Source organism: Loxodonta africana, unplaced genomic scaffold (assembly GCF_030014295.1).
Source record: "Loxodonta africana isolate mLoxAfr1 unplaced genomic scaffold, mLoxAfr1.hap2 scaffold_36, whole genome shotgun sequence".
In the NCBI taxonomy this organism is placed as follows: Eukaryota; Metazoa; Chordata; class Mammalia; order Proboscidea; family Elephantidae; genus Loxodonta; species Loxodonta africana.
In genome coordinates, this window is record NW_026975074.1 from 199,494 (window position 1) to 214,299 (window position 14,806).

A 14,806-nucleotide genomic window follows, 5' to 3' on the forward strand; every position below is an offset into this window, starting at 1 on the left:
TATATCCAGCAAAACTGTCTCTCAAATATGACGGTGAAATAAGGACCTTTCCAGATAAGCAGAAGTTTAGGGAATTTTTAAAAACCTAACCGATATGACAAGAAATAATAAAGGGAGTTCTCCAGGTAGAAAATCAATAACATCAGCTAACAACCCAAGATTAGAACACGGGACAGAACTACCACATATCAACCCACATAGGGACGTCACAAATAAATCCAAGCTAAAACACTGAAAATATAGAAACAGAGACATCGATCTGTAAAAGATGACAATATTAAGACAAAAAAGAGAGACTAAATAATGTAGTCATAGATCTTTCATATGGAGAGGAAGTCAAGACGATATAAAGAAATAAAAGATTGGATTAAATTTAGAAAAACAGAGGTAAATGTTAAGATAACCCAAAGGAAACGAACAATCCTACACATTAAAATAAAAAAAAAACAAGGAAAACATAAATTTTCGGCAAATACAAAAGCAACAACAAGGAAAAAGATGAAAGACTAAAAAGAAAAACGATTCAGCACAGAAAAAAATTAATTAGCAGTAAATACAAAGGCAACAAAAATGAAGAGGATGGAAAGAAAATGCACAAAGAAGAACGACTCAACAGAGAAAATTAAGTGGAATAAGGAGAATGTCAACAAGACATACACGAAAAAGATGAAAACGACAGCATTAAACTCATAACTATGAAAAATTACAGTAAATGTAAATGGTTTAATTGCACCAATAAGGAGACAGAGAGTAGCAGAATGGATGAAAAAACATGATCCATCTGTATGCAGACTGCAAGAGACACACCATAGACTCAAAGACATTAAATAAATCTCAAAGAATGGAAACATATATATATATAAATCAAGCAGACAACAATAAAAAATAAGAGTGGCAATATTAATCTCTTATAAAACAGGCTTTAAACTAAACTCCGCCACAAAGGACAAGGAAATACACTATATAATGATAAAAGGGTCAATAAAAAAAAAAAAATTTTTTTTTTTTTTTATACCAGGAGGACAAAATCATAATAAATACTTATATACCCAATGACAGGGCTCCAAAAGACATAAAACAAACTCAAACAGCATTGAAAAGAGAAATAGCTCCACAATAATAGTAGAAGACGTCAACATACCACTTCCGATGACAGGATATCCATAAACAAGCTCAATAAAGACATGGAAGATCTAAATACCACAATCGGCCAACTTGATCTCATAGACTTAAACACAACACTTTACCCAACGGTAGTCAAGTAAACTTTCTTTTCTAACGCTCATGGAGCATTCTTGAGAATAGACCACGTATTAGGCCACAAAGCAAGCATTAAGAGAATCCAAAACATCAAAATATTACACAGCATGTTTCCTGATCATAAAGCCATAAAAGTCAAAATGCTGTAGTTATCTTAACATTTTAAATTCTTACATATTTTAAACCCAATAAAGTCTATTCTTATTATGTCATGCAGTCAGTAATCATCTATTTTTACCCATTTCATTAACTTTCATTCCTTCTTGCATCTTAAGCCTTTCACCTTATTTTCTTTCTGCTTGAAGAATACCTTTGGAATTTTCTTTAATGTGGGCATGCTGATGTTAACTTATCAAGGTTTTGTTTGTCTGAAAACAAAAGGTCTTTGCTCATTCATGATGTTTTTCCTCAGCATAGAGTTCTGGGTTGCCATGTATTTTCTCTCTATAATTTAAATATGTCATCTTATTGTCTTAGGGTTTTCACTATTTCTGTAGAGAAGTCATCAGTCAGTTTTTTTTTTTTGTCCTTTAAAGATAATCTCTTCAATTCTTTCAGTAGTGTTAAATTGGTTTTTGTGGGTTTTTTTTGTCTTTAGCTTCAGCAGTCCTACTATGATGTATGTAGATATGAATTTCTTTCTATTTACCCTACATTGGTCTTATAAGGAAATCCTCGTGGCGTAGTGGTTAAGTGTTATGGCTGCTAAGCAAAAGGTCAGCAGTTCGAATCCACCAGGCGCTCCTTGGAAACTCTACGAAGCAGTTCTACTCTGTCCTATAAGGTTGCTTTGAGTCGGAATAGACTCGACGGCAGTGGCTTTGTTTTTTTTTTTTTGGTTTGGGTTTTGTTAGTCTTCTAGGATCTGTGACTTGATATCTTTAATCATTTGAAGAAAATTCTCAGCCATAATCTCAGTTTTTCTGCCTCATTCTTTTTCTTCCTTCTTAAAGTATCTTATGCTAAATATTCTCATTGTATTCTCTGTATCTTATTCCTTTTTATATTATATATATTTTTCCTTTTCTCTATGCCTCTATTTTCTTCCAACATATCTTCCAGTTCACTAAATCTCTCTTCAGCATTTGTAATCTGCTGTTATATACATACATTAAGATTTTAACTTCAGCTATAGTTTTCAGTTGACTTTCTAAGTTGATCGTTTTCTTAGTTTCTAGTTTTTTGCCAAATTTCCAAGTCTTCCCTTTATTTCTTTGAATTTAATAGAGTTATTTCAGTGTCTTTGTCTGATAGCTCCAATATCTAGTTTTTCTGTGGATCTCATTCTGTTATTTGTTGTTTCTACAGGTTTCACTTTTCTTTCTCTTTTAAAAAAATGGTTGATTATATTAGAGAGGCGAAGCCAAGACAGCAGAGTACTGAGACGCTGCCAGTGATCCCTCTTACAAAAAAGACCCAAAAAAACAAGTGAAGCGATTATATTTATGACAAGCTAGGAGCCCTGAACATCAAAGGCAAAGTTAGAAAATGGACTCAGTGGCAGGGGGAGGGAGAGACTATTCAGAAGCGGAGAGGAGTTACTGGACCTGAATAGCCAGGAATCCTCAGGCACCGTTCCCTGGAGCGACTGCAGTGGGGCTGGCAGTAGCGTTCCAGAGGCGCTTCGCTCAGGGAAAGACAGCAAGTTGCACAGATTACTCACACCTCCAGAACAAGAGAAGAACGACACTCTCGGCAAAAGCTAATTACTTGTGCTTATTTTACCACGCCCCCAGCCCCCAAGCCGGCTTCAGTGGCTGTCAACTTCCCTGGGCCTGAGATAGGCCCTGGTACCACTCTGAGCCATTTTTCCATCCTTGAAGAAGGTGTAAGTTCACAACTGGGGGAAAGATAATCTGCCAGCTCAATTAAGCTGGGGAGCTCAGGACAGAAGCAGCTCTTGTTCAGGCACAGACAGTCCATGGGCTTTGAATACCTTTCACCCCAGCATGGACCTGTGTGGGCCCATTTCGGGAGACTAGGCCCTTGTCGCCAGACTGCAACTGTTTCAGCTGGACGGTGGAAAGATGGGTGTTTGATGTTTGACACTGCTTTGCCTGTTAAACAGGGTCTTCACCTACCCACATCAGGGGCCTAAGGACTGGTGGCTCCACCCATAATACCTAGCCACCTGTGACAGGGCTCCAAGGATAAGTAGTACCGCCCAGAACTTACAACCAAAAGCATTGGGTACCCACTGCCCTTCTGCAGAACCCACCCGTGTGCTCTACAGAACAGGGATGCACTTTCCTCACAGACACTCAGAGCACAGGTGTCAGACCCCTGCCTTGATCAGACTCTGACCCCCTACTGCAGCCAGATACTTCTGCCTACACCAATAACCCCTCCCCCTCTAAGACTGTAGGACAGAGCCTGTACCTTACACTTTATGACCAACTACCTGGGCACCTGAGTTGAATCCATACAAGAAAAGTAAATGAACTCCTAGGCTCATATACCTGGTAACAGTGCTAGCCATCTGGTGATAGCACATTAGAGCTTCAAGGGTGAAAATAATCAACCTAGTGCACTCAAGCAGCTTATTTGGGTATACCAAAACTAAACAAAGCAAGAAGCTAGGATACAAAAAGCAAGCATAAAATAAACTGATACAATAACTTACAGATTGCTCAGAGACAACAGTCAATATCAAATCACATAAAGAGGCAGACACAGGAGCAGGACCAAGATGGCTGACTGGGCTGACTCAGTAGAAGCTTCCGCTTATCCCTCTGGAAACAAAGACTCAAAAAAACAAGTGAATCAATTACATAAAGGACAATCTACAAACCCTGACCATCAAACACAGAACTAAGGAGTTGACCTGAGTGACAGGGGAGCAAAAAGCCACACTGCAGCAGGGACCACTTCCGGAGCCAGTGTCCCATGCCGCAGCCTTGAGCCCTCGCGGTTCCGTGGTGCCAGAGTGGTGGGGCTGATTGTGGCTTACTGAGACAGGGAAGCACAGATGTAGGCCTAACCCTCAGGACCAACCTCAGAGGGGACCCAGGCAGCACATGCAGGCTCCACACAGATGCGGCTGACAGGGAAATGAAAAACCACGGGGAAGCAGCGACTGGTTTTGGAGCCTGGAGTGCAGCGTCCCAGAAAGGAAACCTTGGTGCTGGGCTTGGGACTAAGTGTGGGGGAGCTGATTGCGGCTTCCTGAGATGGTGTGAGCATGGACGGAGCCCTAAGCCTCTGGGACAGTCTCAGCAGGGATCCAGCCAGCACACACAAGCTACACAATGCTCTGGAATCTCAGAAAAAACAGTCCTCACCAAACAACATAAGTAACTTTGTATATTTTGCCAGGCTACTCTCTTCTATATATCTGATTCCACCTCTCATTGCCCCAGCCAGCTTCATTAACATTGGAATTCTCTGTGCCAGAGGGTGAAGTGCACTGCTTGATTTTTTTTCTTCTTTCTTTTCTAACCCATTCTCCTGGCCTGAGAAAAGCAGCATTTAACCATCAAAGAAAAAATCCTTCCCTGACTTCCCTAAACTGAAATTAACAATACACAATCAGCTCCATCCAGGCATTAACAGACCCATAGTCTTTGGCTTTCACCCTACAGGTAACTAGGTGGCTATTATAATGCAAAGGCAATTCTGATAGAGATCTCACCATAATTGTTTTAGCTCAGCAGTGGAAAGGCAAGTTTTGGAGGTCAGATAACACTCTACCTATTAAACAGAGCCCTCACTGATCCACACCAGCGAACTGAGGGCTGAGACTCCACCCACATCACCTAGCCACCTGCTAGAGGGGTCTGAGAATAGTGACGCCTACCCAAGCATTGGGTGCCTAAGATACAGCTGCAGAGCTCACCCACCAGAGCACTCTAGAGAACAGAGTCACACCTACCTCACTGACACTTGAAGGAAGGCTCTCAGCATCCTGCCCTCCTCGAAATGTGACCCCATGCCACTAATAGAAACTGGTGCATACAACCATCACCACTACTCCTCTAAGATAATACGTGAGAGCCTATACCACACACTAGGTGACCACATATCAGGACACCTGAGCTGATTCTATTCAAGAATAGTGAATGGACTCATACACTTACATACCTGGTAACAGCTCAGGCAAGCTGGTAATAGGACGTAAGTGATTCAAAAGCTACAGCAATCACGATACCACAATCTAGTAGCACATCTGGGTGTACTGTAACAAAACAAAACAAGAGATAAGACTCAGTGAGCAAATATAAAAGAAAATATTACAATGTCTTATAGATGGCTCAGAGACAGCAGTCGAAATCAAATCACATGAAGAAGTAGACCATGATTGCTTCTACAAACCCCTAAATCAAAGAATCAAAATCATTCCTGGATGTAGATACATTCCTAGAATTGCCAAATGTAGAATACAAAAAAATTGTATACAGAATGCTTCAAGACATCAGGAATGACCTCACAAATGAAATAAGGCAATCTACAGAAAAAGCCAAGGAATATACGGATAAAGCAGTTGAAGACATCCAAAAGATTATTCAAGAACATAGTGAAAAAATTAATAAGCTGTAAGAATCCATAGAGAGAGAGCATTCAGAAATCCAAAAGAGTAACAATAAAGTCACAGAATCAGACAGCTCAAGAGGAAGTCAGAGGAACAGACTCGAGGAACTGGAATGCAGAGTGGGGGAACTGCAGGATAAGGCAATTGACACAAATATAGTTGAAGAAAAATCAAATAGAATTTAAAACTATGAAGAAACCCTAAGAATCATGGGGGACTCTATCAAAAATAATTTGCGTGTGATTGGAGTTCCAGAACAGGGAGGGATAACACAAAATACAGAGAGAATAGTGGAAGATCTGTTGGCAGAAAAATTCCCAGGCATCATGAAAGATGAAAAGATATCTATCCAAGATGCTCATCGAACCTCATACTAGATCCCAAAAGAAAATCACCAAGACATATCATCAAACCTGCCAAAACCAAAGATAAAGAAAAATTTAAAAAGCACCCAAGGATAAACGAAAAGTTACCTACAAAGGAGAATCAATAACTTTGCACTACTCGGCAGAAACCATGCAGGCAAGAAGGCAGTGGGATAACATTGAGCACTCAAAGAGGTAAAACTGTCAGCCAAGAATCATATAACCAGCAAAACTCTAAAATATGAAGGTGAAATTAAGATATTTACAGATAAACACAAGCTTAGAGAATTTGCAAAAACCAAACCAAAACTGCAAGAATTACTAAAGGAAATTCTTTGGTCAGAAAATCAATATCAGATACCAACACAACACAAGGTCACAGAACAAAACATCCTGATATCAACTCAGATAGGGAAATCACAAAAACAAAATAAGATTAATTAAAAAAAATTGCTCAAAACAGGGAATCATTGATGTGATTATGTAAAAGATTACAATACTCAAAAAAGAGGGACTAAATACAGGAGGCATAGATCTTACTTATGGAGAGGAAACCAAGGTGATACAGGGTTAAACAACTTAGGTTTTTACTTAGTCAAACCGGGGTAAATATTAAGGTAACCACAATGAGGTCTAACAACTCCATACTTCAAAATAAAAACCAAGATAAACATAACGACTCACCAACATAAATTCAAATACTATAAAAAGGAGGAACACACATTCTACAAAGAAAAGCTCAGCACAAAAAAGTAAATGAAAAAATGAAATTGTCAAAAACAAGCATCAAAATGAAAGCACTAAACTCATACTTATCTATAATTACACTTAATGTAAATAGGCTAAATTCACCAATCAACAGACAGAAAGTTGCAGACTGGATAAAAAAACACGATCAGTCTGTATGCTGCCTAAAAGAGACACGCTTTAGACTTAGAGACACAAATAAACTAAAACTGAAAGGATGGATAAAAATATATCAAGCAAACAACAATCAAAAAAGAGCAGGAGAGGCAATATTAATTTCCAACAAAATAGGATTTAAAGTTAAATCCACCACAAAGGATAAAGAAGGACACTACATAATGATTAAAGGGACAATTTACCAGGAACATATAACCATATTAAATATTTATGCACCCAATCATAGAGCCGCAACATTCATAAAACAAACGTTAACAGAATTAAAAAGTGAGATAGACACCTCCACAATTATGGTAGGAGACTTCAACACAACACTCTCAGTGAAGGATAGGAAATGCAGTAAGAAGCTCAATAGAGACACGGAAGATCTAATTGCTACAATTAAACAACTTCACTTCATAGACTTATACAGAACACTCCACACAACTGCTGCAAACTATAATTTCTTTTCTAGTGCACATGAAACATTCTCTAGAATAGATCACATATTAGGTCATAAAACAAGTCTCTGCAGAACCCAAAACACTGAAATATTACAAAACATCTTCTCTGAACAAAAGACCATAAAAGTAAAAATCAATAACACAAAAACCAGGGAAAAGAAATCAAATGCTTGGAAACTGCACAATACCCTGCTCAAAAAAGACTGGGATATGGAAGACCTTAAGGAGGGAATAAAGAAATTCACAGAATTCAACAAGACTGAAAACACTTCCTGTGAAAACCTTTGGGACATGGTGAAAGCAGTGCTCAGAGGTCAATTTATATCAATAAAGGCACACATATTAAAGAAGAGCCAAAATGAAAGAACTATCCCTACAACTTGAACAAACAGAAAGAGAGCAACAAAGGAAACTGTCAGGCACCAGAAGAAAGCAAAAAATAAAAACTACAGCAAAATTAAATGAATTAGAGAATAGAAAAACAATTGAAAGCGTTAACAAGGCCAAAAACTGCTTCTTTGAAAAAATTAACAAAATTGATAAACCATTGGCCAGACTGACTAAAAAAATACAGGAAAAGAAACCAATAATCCGAGTAAGAAATGGGATGGGCCATATCACAACAGATCCAACTGAAATTAAAACAATCATATCAGATTACTACAAAAAATTGTACTCTAACAAATTTGAAAACCTAGAAAAAATGGATGAATTTCTAGAAACACACTAACTACCTAAACTAACACAAACTGAAGTAGAACAACTAAATAGACCCATAACAAAAAAAAGAGACTGAAAAGGTAATCAAAAGACTCCCAACAAAAAAAAGCCCTGGCCCTGACGGCTTCACTGCAAAGTTCTACCAAACTTTCAGGAAAGACTTACCACTACTACTGAAGGTATTTCAAAGCATAGAAAAGGACGGAATACTACCTAACTCCTTCTATGAAGCCAGCATAACCCTGATACCAAAACCAGCTAAAGACAACACAAATAAAGAAAATTACAGACCTATATCCCTCATGAACATAGATGCAAAAATCCTCAAGAAAATTCTAGCCAATAGAATTCAACAACATATCAAAAAAAGAATCCACCATCACCAAGTAGGATTTATACCAGGTATGCAAGGTTGGTTCAATATTAGAAAAACAATTGATGTAATCCGCCACATAAAAAAAAGACAAGAACCACGTAATTTTATCAATTGATACAGAAAAGGCATTTGGCAAAGTCCAACATCCACTCATGTTAAAAACTCTCAGCAAAATAGGAATAGAAGGAAAATTCCTCAACATAATAAAGGGTATTGATACAAAGCCAATACCCAGCATCATCCTAAATGGAGAGAGCCTGAAAGCATTTCCCTTGAGAACGGGAAACAGACCAGGATCCCCTTTATCACCGCTCTTATTCAACATTGTGCTAGAGGTCCTAGCCAGAGCAACTGGGCTAGACAAAGAAATAAAGGGCATCCAGACTGGTAAGGAAGAAATAAAATTATCTCTATTTTCCAACGACATTATCTTATACACAGAAAACCCTGAGGAATCCTCAAGAAAACTATTAAAACTAATAATAGAAGGGTTCAGCAGAGTTTCAGGTTACAACATAAACTTGCAAAATCAGTTGGATTCCTCTATATCAACAAAAAGAACATTGGAGAGGAAATCACCAAATGAATACCATTCACAGCAGCCCCCAAGAAGATAAAATACTTAGGAATAAACCTTACCGAAAATGTAAAAGAGCTATACCAAGAAAAGTACAAGATACTACTGCAAAAGAACCAAAAGGGACCTACGTAATTGGAAAAACATACCTTGCTCATGGATAGGAAGACAACATTGTAAAATTGTCCATTCTACTAAAAGCCATCTATAGATACAATGCACTTCCGATCCAAATTCCAATGACATTTTTTAAAAAGATGGAAAAACAAATCACCAACTTCATATGGAAGGGAAAGAAGTCGCAGATAAGTAAAGCATTACTAAAAAAGAACAAAATGGGAGGACTCACTCTGCCTGATATTAGAACCAATTATACTGCCACAGTAGTCAAAACAGCCTGGTATTGGTACAACAGACACATAGACCAATGGAACAGAACTGAGAATCCAGATATAAATCCATCCACATATGAGCAGCTGATATTTGACAAAGGCCCAGTGTCAGTTAATTGGGGAGAAGACAGTCTTTTTAACAAAAGGTGCTGGCGTAACTGTATATCCATCTGCAAAAAATGAAACAGGACCCATACCACACACCATGCACAAAAACTAACTCCACATGGATCAAAGACCTAAACATAAAATCTAAAACGATAAAGATCATGGAAGAAAAAATAGGGACAACATTAGGAGACCTAATACATGGAATAAACAGAATACAAAACATTACTAAAAATGATGAAGAGAAACCAGATAACTGGGAGCTCCTTAAAAAAAAACACCTATACTCATCTAAAGACTTCACCAAAAGAATAAAAAGACCACCTACAGACTGGGAAAAAGTTTTCAGGTAAGACTTCTCCACCGGGCGCCTGATCTCTAAAATCTACATGACTCTGCTAAAACTCAACCACAAAAAGACAAACAACCCAATTAAAAAATGGGCAAAGGATATGAACAGGCACTTCACTAAAGAAGACATTCAGGCAGCTAACAGATACATGAGGAAATGCTCTCGATCATTAGCCATTAGAGAAATGCAAATCAAAACTACAATGAGATTCCATCTCACTCCAACAAGGCTGGCATTAATCCAAAACACACAAAATAATAAATGTTGGAGAGACTGTGGAGAGACTGGAACACTTATACACTGCTGGTGGGAATGTAAAATGGTATACAACCACTCTGGAAATCAATTTGGCCCTTCCTTAAAAAGCTAGAAATACAACTACCATACAACCCAGCAATCCCACTCCTCAGAATATATCCTAGAGAAATAAGAGCCTTTACACAAGCAGGTATATGCACATCTATGCACTGTTTACAATAGAAAAAAGATGGAAGCAACCAAGGTGCCCATCAATGGATGAATGGATAAATTATGGTATATTCACACAATGGAATACTATGCATCAATAAAGAACAGTGATGAATCTGTGAAACACTTCATAACATGGAGAAACCTGGAAAGCATTATGCTGAGTGAAATTAGTTTCAAAAAGGTGGGGGACGGGGGGGTGGCAGGCGCCCATCCCCCAGCTTGGCCTGCAAACCCGCCCCGGGCAGAGTAGGGACCTGGGCGCAGCCCTGGACACAGCCTTTCTCCCGAAGCCCTTCAAGCCCCAGGCCTGAGGGCACTCCGCAGCTGGATCCCGCGGCTGGACCCCCACCCCCTCACCCCCGCAAATCCATGGGGATGCAAATTTCGCAGACCAGCTGCGTCTCCCGGGCCAGAGACTCCCTCTCGCAGCCCCTAGAGTGGCTGCGTCCGCCCAGCCCCGCACCGCGTCCGCCCCTGGGGATCACTCGGGACGGGGTACGCCGGAGGGGGCGATGCGAGCTGCTAACCCAACGTCCGGACTCCCCAACCTCTGGAGCCCACGGGGTGCTGGGACTGGGACCCGCCCTCCCGGCGCCTTCCCTCCACACCTTCGAGGGGCCGGGCTTGTTCAGTCTGGGAGCGGGTCCCTCCAGCCAGCTGCCGGAGTTTCATACCTTTCAGAAAACACGGCACGGAAAGCAGCACGAACATCATCCTCTCTAAGGCGCGCCATCCGGCCCGGGCCCCTCACCACCCGTCCGGGCGCTTCCGGGAGTAACTGGCTGGACGGCGAGGAACATGGCTGCCGGCCCCGCCCAGCGGCCCGGGTGTGGGGCGGGCGTGGGGGGGTTGGGCCTCCAGAGGGGACGGTGGGGTCTAGAAGCAAGGACAACGCCAAGGTGTGCGGGGTGAGGAGACAGGAGACGTCAGGAGAGGACCCTCTCGCATGCAGAGTTAAGTATTGGAGGTACAACGGTTAAGTGCTTGGCTAACTGAAAGGTGGGCCGTTGGAACCCACCAGCTCAGGGGTTGAAAAGATCTGGAGATGGGCTCCCATAAAGATTCTAACCAAACAAAATCCCAAACCAGTTGCTGTTGAATCAATTCCGACTTATAGTGACCCTATAGGGCAGAGCAGAACTGCCCCATAGGGTTTCTAAGACTATAAGTCTTTACAGAAGCAGACTGCCATGTCTTTCTGCAAAGAACCAACTGGTGGATTCGAACTGTCCACCTTTTGGTTAGCAGCCGAGCTCTTAACCACGGGGCCACCAGGGCTGCACCATAAAGACTGCAACCTAGGAAACCTTGTGAGGCAGTTCTAAGTTGTCATACAGGGTTGATATGAGTCAGAATCTCTTGATGGCACACAACCATGATTGTACTAAGAAAAATTCCTGCAAGCATCTCTCTACATGACCCCTGAAGCACACATGCATGCACGCTATCAAAGCAGTGCGGCCAAAGACAGGAAATTGGGATAGAGACATTATAGACTGCACACTGGAAAGTGATTTCTGAGGGGCATGCAGCTCAAGCGGAGGAGGTAGCATACAACTAAATGCCCTTCTCCTTCTATTGTTCAATGGTCTTGAGAAAGAATGTGTTCCAGGAATTAACTGTAGCCCAGGAGAACTTGAAGACAGCAAACACAGAGGAGTGGTCAGGATAGTTCTGCAGTGGTCAGGGTGAGGAGTGATGGTGGAAGTGCAGGTGGGAACAGTGGGCAGGCTTGAGGTGTACTTTGGAGCTTGAGCTGCCAAGAATTGCTGGTGGATCAGATGTATGGGATGAGGGGAATGGAGAATCAAAGGTGACTTCTAGAATTCAGGCTACCATGAGCGCATGGTCACCAGAGCCATTCTCTACCATGTGGAAAACCATGGAGGAACAAACTTGAGAAAATGACCAAAAGATTTTTTCTGGACATGTTAGCTTTGGATGTCTGAGTTTGTCCAAGTGTGGAGAACAGTTCCCAGCTGTGGATACCACTCTGAGGTAGAGTAGTTTTCTGGGTTCTAAGAATTTGGAGATCATCAGCCTATAGCTGATTTGAAAGCCACTGGTGGTGCGATGATTACGCATTTGGGTGCTACCAAAAGGTCTGCAGTTTGAATCTACCAGTCGCTCCTTGGAAACCCTGTGGGGAAGCTCTACTCTGTCCTATAGGGTCCCTATGAGTCAGAATCCACCGGGTAGCGACTTTTTTTTTGTTTTGTTTTAATACTAAGCTCAGAAAAGTTGTGTGTCAGGGTTGTATTTTTTCACAATACTTATTCAAGCAGTTCGAATCTACCAGCCACTCCTTGGAAACCCTATGGGTCAATTCTACTCTGTCCTTTAGGGTCACTATGAGATAGAATCGACTCAACAGCAATGAACTTAGTCTTAGAGGAGCACTTTGTCTGTCAAAGCTGAAAGTTTTACTTCATACTTTTTAAAACTGCCATGTCTCATGTTACATGGCTACGCTTACAGGAGCATTTTTGGTGCTAACTTGACTTGTTCTTGGTGAACGGCTCTGTATTCATTTTCTAGGGCTGCCATAGTAAATTACCAAAATCTCAGTGTCTTTAAAAAAACGTATAATCCATACAGTCCAAGAAGCTGGACTATATGAAGAAGGGGGGGCACCAGGACTGGAGGAAGACTCATTAACAGCCTAGACATGCAGATGACACAACCTTGCTTACTGAAAGTGAAGAGGACTTGAAGCACTTACTGATGAGGATCAAAGACTTCAGCCTTCAATATGGATTACACTTCAACATAAAGAAAACAAAAATCCTCACAACTGGAACAATAAAAAAATCACAATAAACAGAGAAAATACTGACGTTGTCAAGGATTTCATTTTACTTGGATCCACAATCAACGCCCACGGAAGCAGCCGTCAAGAAATCAAACGACATATTTTATTGGGCAAATCTGCTACAAAAGACCTCTTTAAAGTGTTAAAAATCGAAGATGTCACTTTGAGGACTAAGGTGTGCCTGAACCAAGCCATGATATTTTCAGTCGCCTCATATGCAGCTAAAGCTGGACAATGAATAAGGAAGACAAAAGAACTGAAACTTGAATTATGTTGTTGGTGAAGAATAATGAATATACCATGGACTGCCAGAGGAATGAACACACCTGTCTTGGAAGAAGTACAGCCAGAATGCTCCTTAGAAAGGTGGGTGGCAAGACTTGGTCTCACGTACTCTGGACATATTATCAGGAGGAATCAGTCCCTGGAAAAAGACATCGTGCTTGGTAAAGTAGAGGGTCAGTGAAAAAGACAAAGATCCTCAATGAGACAGATTGAGACAGTGGCTGCAACAGTGGGCTCAGACATAGCAATGAGAAAGGCCCAGGGCTGGGCACTGTTTCGTTCTGTTGTACACAGGGTCTCTATGTGTTGGAACTGACCCAACAGCACCTAACAACAACATCATAAACTCACTGGATCTCCTGGGGATAGAATGTCATATTCACTGCAGAGTAGATAGAGTTTCTTTGTTTGTTTCTTTACCATATTTACTAATACTATGACTTACATTTGATAACTTCCACAATCTGCTGGATCGCTTTTCTTTGGAATGGACACAAACGTGCATCTCTTGCAGTCTGTTGGCCAGGTAGCTAGCTTCCAAATTTCTTTGCATAGTGGAGTGGGCATGTACAGTGCTGCATCTGTTTGTTGAACCAACTCAGTGGGTATTCTGTCAGCTCCTGGAGCCTTGTCTTTCGCCAGTGCCTTCAGTGTAGCTTGGACTTCTTGCTTCACTACTACCAGTTCTTCATCATGTGCCACCTCATGAAGCAACTGAAAGTCGACCATTTCTTTTGGTACTGTGACTCTGTGTATTCTTTCCGTCTTTTGTGTATGTGTGCTTTAAGTGAAACTTTACAAATCAAGTCAGTCTGTCATACAAAAATTTGTGTACAGCTTGCTATGTACTCCTAGTTCCTCTCCCACTAATGAGACAGCACACTCCTTCTCTCAGCCCTGTATTCCCCGTGTCCATTCAGCCACTTTCTGTCCCCCTCTGCCTTCTCATCTCCCCTCCAAACGGGAGCTGCCCACATAGTCTCATGAGTCCACTTGAGACAAGAAGGTCTCTCCTCACCACTATCATTTTCTATCCTATAATCCAGTCCAATCCGTCTGAAGAGTTGGCTTTGGGAATGGTTCCAGCCGTGGGCCAACAGAAGGTCTGGGGACCGTGACCTCCAGGATTCCTCTAGTCTCAGTCAGATCATTAAGTCTGATTTTTTTATGGGACTTTGAGGTCTGCATCTCAC

General features: G+C 41.1%; 1 long non-coding RNA gene across 5 annotated transcripts in view; it reads right to left on the minus strand.

Moving 5' to 3' along the window:
- The window catches only part of LOC135229545 (uncharacterized), a 313,625-nt gene that overhangs the window by 33,978 nt on the left and 264,841 nt on the right, over nt 1-14,806 (minus strand). Inside the window, exons 1-2 of one of the 5 annotated variants that reach the window (XR_010320230.1) lie at nt 11,191-11,273; nt 5,341-5,434 (exon numbers count right to left, since the gene is read on the minus strand). The exons of 2 other annotated variants lie outside the window; for them this stretch is intronic. This is a non-coding gene — a long non-coding RNA (uncharacterized LOC135229545). Of the gene's footprint in view, nt 1-5,340; nt 7,492-11,190; nt 11,274-14,806 lie in introns of those variants that run through there. 2 more of the 5 variants (XR_010320231.1, XR_010320229.1) reach the window with 2 other exon arrangements.